Below are 10382 nucleotides of genomic sequence, written 5' to 3'. Positions count from 1 at the left end.
CCACCCACCCCCAATCTCTAGTCCCTTTCCCTTCACCTGCGTTAGGGTAATATGCCATGTGACTTTTATAATCCCCAATACCTTTTATTGCAATTATTTGTTTACTATCTATCTCCTCAACAAAGCAGAGGTTGGTGAACTAATAAGTTAGGAACCATGGCTATTTTGTATACTGCCTGGTACAAAGTAGATGCCCAATAATACTTAGTAAATTAACAAACACATAACGCTCTGAAAACCGTGATCATCTAGCAATCCTGTTGTATCTTCTATTCCTGACAGGCTACAAGTATGTTTTTTAATTATAGAATCAAAGATCACAGTATTTCAGAGTGACAGTAGTACTTAAAGATGATATGTTCAAACACTTATTTTTAGCAACATTATTTTCTTTCCCAAAACACAATCTTATAAAGGCTCTAATCTCAAAGTGAGATAGAGGTGGAGGGAACCAGAACCTTGTCTGTTCTGCCTCTCATTTTCAAGGAGTTGCACCCATACAGATAACTCACACATAGCTCCTCAGAAACCTAGGGCTCCATGGATGGCAGTTTGAAAATCATGGGACTAGATTTATATCCACAATATATTAAAGGCATTTGTAAATCAACAACAAAAAAAAAATGACAAATCAGCCAATAGAAATAAAGTGTGCAAAGGTCATGAAAAGGAAATTAATTGAAGAGGATATTTTAGTGGTCAACAAAGATATGTAAAGATGTTGAGCTTCTCTATTAATCAAGAAATTGTAAGTTGAAACAATAAGGAAAAAGACTTTACCCCTAACACTGGTAAAATGTAAATATCAATGTTATTGAGAAGGTAAGAAGACACTGTTAATTAATGAAGTGAAAAGTGAGAAGCAACTTCAATTTTAAATTATATTTATATAATACAATTTAAATAGATGCTATGAATCTATTCTACAGAAATCCCAAACGTGTGCATGAAGATAAACATCCTTGAACATATCTTTGTGCGTTACTTTTTTTTTTTTGCAAATTAGGCTACTTTATTCAATGATTGATCTATGTAATTGCCAAGGCCACTGTGTACAGGTAAGAGAGGTGTAGCTTTATTTCTTGGTTTCTTCCTCCTTGAACAGAGTTTTGATATATCCTCCTTGGCCTGGAGCCGCTCTTCACAGCCCTTGCAATCTTCCTTGGTCCTAGACCCCGGGCCTCAGCCTGGTCAGCCAGAAGCTTCTTGCCAGCCTTGTCCACCTTCAGCTTGTGGATGTGCTGCTCCATGAGAATCTACTTGTTTTTGAAGGCATTACCCTTCACTGTCAGGCACAGGCTGTGGTCCATGTGGCAGTCAATCTTCTCCAATTCATGGTGTCTTCTGAGTAGCAGGTGGAGAATTCTCATCCTCCTTACCCAGGTGACTTTCTCTGGCCTCCCAGCATTGGCGGCACACTTTGGCTTCCCTTTGCCCATACACTTGCTCTGCCAGCAGGCCAATGGATTTTTCCAGCATCCAGCCAGGAACAGACAGTCACAGGCTTTCATATAATCAGCCCATTTCCAACCAGCTTCCGAATCTGCTGACAGGAGTTGGCATTGGCGATTTCACTGGTCTCATTGGGGACCAACCAGACCTCCCTTTTGCCACAGCTGAGACAAGCCTCACATGAAGCCTGAGCGTCCTCAGGGCTGCCGATGCAACAGCAAAAGGAGAAGTGTGCATTACTTTTAATAAAAAGAAATTGGAAACCACCTCTATGACAATCAGTAGAAAAAGATTTAAATAAGTTATAACATTCATATTATGAAACACTATGAAATCATTTTTTAATGGTAGATAACAACAAAAACAATGATGAGAGTTACAGCTGATGGAATAGGTTGCTAAATTAGAAGTTTTCACTGAGGCACCAAGATGCAGTAAATAGAGCCTGTTACTGAACTCTTAAACATCTCACCCTATTATTCAAAGACACAAGAATATCAATTTATAGGAAATTAAGAGGATGTCAGGAACACTTCTTTGCTGAAAGCTATTGATGTACTCTGAGTATCAGCAAGTAGGAAAGGTTTGGAGTGCTCCTTGTATATCTCAAATTAAGAGGAAGAATATCCAGAGACCCTACTCAGAGAAAGAACTATCCCTGAAGCTAAGAGGACAGGGGATACAGTGAACTTGACGTCTGATCCCATGTAAGAAACAGAAAAGGAGAAGCAGGCTGTCTACTACTGATGTATTAACTGAAGGAGGGGTGGGGCTGTGTTGAGGTGGCCTGCACTGCCAGAGTTTATGAAAGCAAGATTTGAGTGATTTCCAGGGACCAGATGTGGGCTGTTGGGAAGAATCAACCAGCCTGATGTCTTCTTGGGGCCTGTCCAATTGGGCCAACTGAGAGGGTGGACAGACGTCAGCAGAGAGAAGCTGGAGGTAGCAATGTATTTCTAGGGAATGCATCATTGGAAAGCAGCCAGTTGGAAGCCAGTTCATCATTCTTTTCAAGAGAAATACAGGTGGGAAGTCCCTAGTGGCTAGGGATATCCCAAAAGCACCAATGCAAACATCCATGAGAAAGAGTTCATTGTTAAAGCTGCCGGATTCAGAAAGCAGAAAATCATCTGACCATGAAATAACTTTCCTGCCTCCTTATAGCAACTTATTCTCCTGTCTCAACCCTGGACATGTCAGAGACCATAGAAGATGTCAGAAGAGGGGTGCAAGGATAAGATGGGGAAAGAATGTAGAGAAAGAACTTGAACTCAATGCACCTTTCCCAGAATGGGGCCTCCCAACTACAGCAGGTCCTAGCTGAACAAGGGGAAAGGTTTGAGGTTTAATTATAAATGAAGTTTGGAGTTTTGTTTCTCACATAACAGTGTATTTACAACTTAAAATTACTTTAGAAATTTTTGTTGCCTAAAGATGCTTGGAAGAGGTGTGGAACACCCTGGACTTTCATCCAGGAGCTGAGATAAAGCATTCCCCACTGAGTAAAGTTTAAATGGTCAGGAGAAAACAGTTGTTTTCTGATGATAGCACTGCATGCTCCATGTACTGATGCATTAATATTTATCAAGTGCTAACTTTGCTAAGCACAGTGCTGAATACTTTATTGTATTATATTGGATGAAATGTAGCTGCCATTGTAGGATGAAGACACTGAGTGAATAAATCAAATTGCAGGGCAATAGAATGCCGTTTAAGTTACAGACAGACAAATAAACCAGAGAGAGAGAGAGAGAGAGAGAGTGTTTGAAAATGTTCAGGAAAATGATGAGAAGATCTATTAGGGTTTTCCAGTCCTCTTTAAAGCTAAGCCTAGAACTGGCCACATTCAATTATGTCACATTCTTCTGCCATATTCTATGGGTCAATCCAGTCCAGTCCATATTCGACACCCCACTTCTCAGTGGGGGTGGGGGGCAGGGAGGGAAGGAACTGATGGCAGCCATCTTTGGAGTCAATTTACCACAGGATTCCTGACCAACATTCAAATAAAATTGGGATCCTGTTGACAAGAAAAATGGAGAAATAATTGTTGAGTAGGCAACCACTTTAACCTTCATTTGGGAAAATTGTTTCTTAAGAGAAGAGGTAAGTTTATAATTCAGCCTGATCATGGGGCTCCATGATGGCTATCAAACAAGAATGGCATTCAAGGGAGGACTATATAGACTCCTTTGATGTGTTCAATTGTTCACTCACTTTTAGCTCCCATTGTTTTTTAAAACCCATATGATATTTTAGCTGATAGAAATTCAGAGATCATTTTATCCAAGGAACCATTTTACAGATGTAGATTCAGGAAGTCAGAGAAATGATATGCTCTGTCCAAGGTAACAGTAGATAGCTAAGCCAGAACATTGAGCACTAAGTCTTGAACATTTCTTAGCCCACGTTCTGCCTCCATGATATAGAGTTCACATCTTCAGTTGTGCAGTAGAGTTAATAGAGCATTGGATTAGGAGTCTGAGGCCAAGTTTCATGTCTGGACTTGTGTGACATAGACTGTTAGTGGCCCCTCAGTACTCAGCCTTACCTTTTCCATAGTAAGAGGCCTCCCAGTTTTATATAGAGCATGTGTTTAACACTGCATTTTCTAAACTCCTTTGTAGCTAGATACAGCCATGTGACAAAGTTCTGGCCAATATGATTTAAGAACAAGTCTGTGACTTCCAAAAAACCTCTTCACAATCTAGTCTTCACTCATGGCCTTTTTCTGCCCCTTCCTTGCCCCTCTCCTCCATCCTGATGCCAGACTCCCCTGTGACAGTCAGAGCACTGGCAGCTATTTTGTACCATACAGACAAGGACCACACCTCAGGGAAGTGGAGGAAAACCAAGCTCCTGACAACTCTGCACAACAGCCCAGAAATGATTTCTTTATCCCTTCAAATTTTCTTCCTCTCAGCCTCCCCAGACTCCAGGTGCAACATCACTACCCTCCGAAACATAAAATTACTTATAATTTTGTTATCTTCTTCAACTTTGTCATTTCTGCTATCAGACAGCAAATCTTTCACTACATTTTTCTGATTCTTTCATCACTGCATGTTTGGCTCTTCCCTCTGACCCCGGCCCTGCCTGAGCAGCTATCAGATTGGTAGTGACAATGACAGTGACAGCCACAACTAAAGTTACTTGCCAACCTCATAATATGATGCTTTGCTCACTGTCTTGGCCTTATCCTCTTTTTTGGTCAATCATTGGTCATTGTGTTCTCTGTAGGCAGTTCATCTTGCAAGGCAGGAAAGAAATGACAGGGGTAAGACCCTCTTTCACTGAATGTACAGTCCTACCAAAGAAACAGTATGCCATTTATTCATTCACTCAGTCAATTTTTATTATGTGTTTGTTTTGTGCAAGCACCTGAGCTGATGCCAGAGACAGAAAGATGACTGAAATATGGTCCCTGCCCTTGAGGACTACTCCTTCCAGAAATGAAGACAGTAACGTGTGAATAGAAACCAAAAACAAATAACTAGATGAAAATTTATTTTTAAGAAGAAAGTCCCAAAGCCAAGTTTCTGTTTGTTATTCAAGGAAGAACAATGCAAACACCACCCAGAGTCTCTTAGGCCCAGTCTCCACATTTGGAAGAGAGTCCCATAGAGCCCATGCAATAACCTACAATGCACTAACTTTTGTTGTAATCTCTTAGTGGTTGCAAAATGCCCATCTATCGTTTTAGCTAAATGGGATTTGGGTGATTACATTCCTTCTAGCTCTAAATTTCTATGTTCTATGAAATACATAACTAATGACAGTTATGGTTACCCAGACACATATACATAAGTGCTTAGGGGTGCTTAGAGTGATAGGAGTGTCTGGAGATGAGTGAGTTAATCTAGGAGGGCTTAACAGAGGAATGCCCACATAGGCATTCCGGTAGGGATGGGAGTGCTTTCCTGTCAATAATACTTCTGAGTGAATAACAGCCACAATCAGAACCCTCACTTATGCTAAATACAGAGTTTATACATGTGTGTTTCATTAGAAAGTAAGACAATGCCATTTAATAAAATGTTATAGTTTCATTGCACATATTTATTTTCTACACCCCTACTGTTTCCAAAAATGGATTTGAAATCACTTGTAATGAAAAACATCTATACAACAGGAGGACTTTGTAAATGGTAAGAGAGTAAGAGACAAAACAGAAAACTAGCATGACTGAATTGATGAAAATACAGCAGGTCCTCAAATAATGTTGTTTCATTCAATATCACTCATTATGTTGATAAGATGCTGTAGGAACTTAACTCTTGCTTATATCAATTTGCCTATGGTAAAACTGGTTTTGTTAAATGTTTCACCACAGTTTCAACAACCTATGAGTCAGCTACGTTAAGTTAGGACTTAGCCGTATTGATCTCTGAACTTCATGGTAGCTAAGGCAAAATGTAAAACACCTGGGTTACTCATCACTCATTAACTGATTTAAAAAAAGAATATCAGTTTATTAGGATCTCTTTATAATTTTTTAGGAGATCTTATTGTACAGATCTTTGTGAAAGGGACATTGAAATCTTTGAGAAGAATATATTCAAGAGCAGATTTATAACTACATTAAATCAATGCTCAATAAAATATCAAAGCATATAATCAAATTATGGTCTGTGTAGGACCATCTACTATAATCTGGCTGCTAACAATAGAAATCTATTTTTAGAAGGAACGAAGTTCCTGTCTTAGAGACTCTTTTGTAAAATTGAATGTCCTAAACTCAATCGCCCACCCAGCTATGCTGTCACTTGGCACAGGTATACTTCTGTGTTACCTGGACCTTTGCAACAGGATTGTGAGGGCTTCTCTGAATTTTGAGTAAACGCTTAATGACCACGTGACCAAGGTAAGACGAACGAGTCCACCAAGTACTAGTACACAGGATCACAAAGAGTTCTCTGAAAGAAACAGCCTTATACTCAGTGGGCTCCTTCTGAACTTCACTAGAAGTCATTGGCAACACTGGATAAACTTTCTAATGGACCAGGCTCATTTCCAGAGGGCTAGATGACAGACCAGCGCTGTTGATCCTTCATTCTCTCTCCAAAAGTTCAAGAGCATAGATTCCTCTAGTTCCCTGAACAGGTGCTGATTGGTCCTTTCGACATCTCAGGCTTGGTGCAACTCTGATCACTAGACATCTGCCCAGAGTCTACCTAGCTTCTCATCCCTAAGAAAGGAGCAACAGTGCTCAATACACAATGTTATTCAAAGCACAGGGACTGCAGAGACCAAAAGTGGACCTTCTGGAATAAGTTAGGATTCCAACAACTGCTTTCCAATCTTGGTTACATGAGAGTTTTCTGGAGGATTTAGAACTCGCTTCTTACCGGGAACTCTCCAGACTCCCCTAGATCCACAGAGCAGATGCAAAAAGCCCCAGTATCCTCTAAATTTCTATCCCTAAATCACTCTGGGCCTCAAAGATCCCATATGCATCCAACAGGAGAGTCAGGATAGAAGGTTGGGACAGGTCTTTGTGTCTTTGCACATGCTACTTCCAATTGGGCAGACCAGCCTCTTTCTTGTTCATCTGCCAAAATCGTATTCAACCTTCAAAACTCAGGGAAGGCATTATCACTTCTGGAAATACTGTCCTAAAAATTTCTTCTCTTCATGAGAATAAATCACGCCCAGCTTAGTAATATTTTTGTACTTCGTATAGACCTTATTACTGCTTGTATCATTTCATGTATTTATTTTTCATGCTTGACTCTAAACTCCACAAAGACAGATTTTTACCTTCTTTGTAATCCTTAGTGCTAGCCAAGGGCTTACCATTTTCTAGGGCTTAATTAGGGTTTGTTGAACTACCTGCACTAGAGTTTTAAGTCTGATGAAAAATTCCAAGTGTTGCAGTAGGAATTTGCCAGGCTCCCAGATGGCCTTGGGTGAGGCCTTCATACTTCCAATGCTGTCTACCATACTTCAGATTATATTCTTAAGACTTGTTAGGGTTAACCTTTTAGAATTCAAGACTTGCACTGGTGAGAAGTTGGGATAAGAAAGAATTGTGTGCTCAGTGAGGTTACAGAACATATTGAAGGAAAATGATTTGAAATATTTACTCTCTCATTGCCTGCTTCTCCCCATTACCACCTCAAACCCACTGAATTCTTCTACTTATATATGCAGACCTTTTCCCTTCAGCTTGTGGTCTAAGTCTCTCACTACAAACTAACAAGTACTCTGCTTGACCAAATGGTAGTCAGGCTCCTGAGTCTTCTCCTAAGCCCATCTGTGTACTTCCTTGTAAAATCTAATCTAAGCAAGAGTCTTGCTCACTCAGTCTAGGCAGAACACCCCCTCTGCCCCAATATAGGTTCCTCACCCTCCACCTTCCTCCAGGTGATGTTCGAACGCCTGATCATCTTGTCCCATCTTCAGCCAGAATCCTGTCAGGTTGGTTTAGTCAAGTCCTCCCCTTAGCACCGATGGTTCCTCCAAGTAACCTTCCATCCACTGACCCCCCCACACACACACACACACTTTGCTCCTTGGTTGTAAACTTTCACTTACTTATGCTGTATTTAGAGCTGAGTTCAATCTCTCCCTGCCACTGTAAAATCCCACCTCAGTGGTCTCTGTATCTATCGCAATGGTCCTGAACAAAGTCTTCCCTAACATCTTTAAAAGAGTCATTGAATATTGTTTTGTTTTGTTTTTTGTTTGTTTGTTTTTCTTTAATAGAACCAGAACAAGCGTCAGGCACTTAACTAGGGGGCGGGGTGGGGGGGCGGGGCTTGGAAAAAAGGAAAATCTTCTCATCTGAATCCAAGGAGAAAGACTCAAACGCATATTTGCCAAGTAGGTTTTTCTGTTCCTAGAAATAAGAAAATGTCCTCTTCTTGACTTCAAATCGGGGGAAAAAGAGGGAAAGCTATTGTGCCACGGGAGTGTTTGGGAAGAGCACTCCTGTTCTGGAAGATCCCCTGACAGCAGCCAGCTGATTACCCGGATATTCCCTGGGTTGGACTGACTCTCATAGGGGCACCAGAATTTTCCCCACCCATCCTCTTACATAACCCTGATCCCATCATGGCCCAGGACATTAGTAAGCTTCTCTCAAATAGAATAAACATCATCATCTTCAGGATGATGGCAGGAAGGCAAAGCCCCTAATAGACAGGAACATATAGAATCATGTGAAATCAGCCAGCCATCTGCACAGCAGTGGGACACATCACCCCTGTTTCAACAGCCTTACAACTGTACAGTGTTCTGAACCACGGACCCTTCCCACATTCAACATCGGGCAGCTCAGGTGCTAAGGTTCTATTGGTCCCTACAGAACTCTAGTTAAATGATCTATAGCTTGAGTCAGGAGTTGTAGTCTCTGTCGCCAGGTGATGTATTTACCCTTGTTTTTTTCTTTTTTGTTTTTTTTTATTGTGAGGAGTCTTTCAGATCCTAACACCTGGCTTCCAGCTAATACCACCAGTGCTAACATTTTTAGTATTAGGGGCTCACTTCAAAAATGTGCTTAATGTTAAAATCTAACCTAAAGTATACATTTTCTTACATGTTGACCGAGGCGTGAAATGGAATCATGTGGGATGAGGAAGTGGCAGAGTAGAACAACGAAACACCACCAGCAGCACAGAAACCAGTGTTTTGTGAGCTCTGGGAAACACACGTTTGAGAAAGTTAACTCTCTGGGACAGGCTTGCGTCTATGTTGTAGTTTTTTTTCTGTTCTGCTCTACCACTTCCTTATCCCAGGTGACTCTGTTTCCTGGCTCAGTCACCAAAATAAAATGTATGTTTTAATTTTGAAGTGCGAATTCTGAAACGGCTTTGAAGTGTGCGTTGGTGCAACAGAGCTGAATCCCTCGGCCTGGCATCAGCAGCAGCAGTAAGACAATTGAAGATAAAGTGGAGAGCCCAACAAGTAGATTCGGCAAGAAAATTCTGGATGACGTTAGCAGGCGAGAAGTAAATAAATGGCAAATGAACCTACTGTTGGTCAGAATCAAGTAAATATTAAGACCACTAAAAAATAATAATTTGGGCAGCTTTAGAAGGCAGGTGGTAGCAATTAAGAAGAGAACAAAGGGGTTTTTTTACATTGATTTGTCTGGAAGAGAAGCTCTGCAATGTTTGAGCTCAATTAAGAGAATTCTAATATTAATCACTTCACTTGCAAAGAAGAATAAAATTCAGAAGAAACGTGTGTACCATATTTGTCTTTTTTTAATCAGAAATGCAGCATTTTAAGTGCCAGTCACATTTATAATGGCAAAGAGGACTATAGTTGTTTTTTCAAGATAGTTATTCAATAATTCTTACACTGATTGCTGTTACAGAGGAAATCCTTGAAGAGAGGGAACTAATGGTTGTAGAGACACAAGACCCTGGAGGGTCTAGGACAGAAATGTTCCTTATGTTGAGTTGACAGTTCTGCCAAAGTCAACACCTACCTGGGGCTTGAATGTCACTCACTATTTGTGTTTTTAAATTTATTTATCATCATTTCCTTTTGCTTTCAAAAAAAAAAAGGGAAGAAAAGAAAGGAAAGAAGGAAGGAAGAAAGAAAGAAAGAAAGAAAGAAAGAAAGAAAGAAAGAAAGAAAGAAAGAAAGAAAGAAAGAAAGAAAGAAAGAAAGAAAGAAAGAAAGGAAGAAAGAAAGAAAGAAAGAAAGAAAGAAAGAAAAATGAATGAAAGAGAAAAAGAAAGAAAGAAAGAAATTTATTGTATCCTGGGAACTAAATTTTAACTTCAGTGGGAAAGGGCTTTATGCCCATATGTTATCAGAACAATGTAATAATAATAACAACATTTGTATTATCCAAGCAACCCCCTCCTCAGCTCTACAATAAAAATATATTGTTCAAGAAGAGACAAAATTGTTATGTTTCAGGTTATCTATTGTAGTAGAGGAGAAAGAATGTTAATTCTCAAGTCCAATCTTAT

The 10382-nt window shown here is 40.1% G+C and overlaps 1 pseudogene; it reads right to left on the bottom strand.

The window, feature by feature from the left end:
- Positions 1 to 1075: 1075 nt before the first annotated feature.
- On the bottom strand, positions 1076 to 6424 carry LOC150002732 (large ribosomal subunit protein eL19 pseudogene; annotated as a pseudogene).
- Positions 6425 to 10382: the final 3958 nt, after the last annotated feature.

The sequence above is a fragment of the Furipterus horrens genome, unplaced genomic scaffold, assembly GCF_987537825.1.
Source record: "Furipterus horrens unplaced genomic scaffold, mFurHor1.1.pri manual_scaffold_8, whole genome shotgun sequence".
Lineage (NCBI taxonomy): Eukaryota > Metazoa > Chordata > Mammalia > Chiroptera > Furipteridae > Furipterus > Furipterus horrens.
Note: the sequence above shows the minus strand (reverse complement) of the source record. Positions and strands in the feature narration are given on the sequence as shown.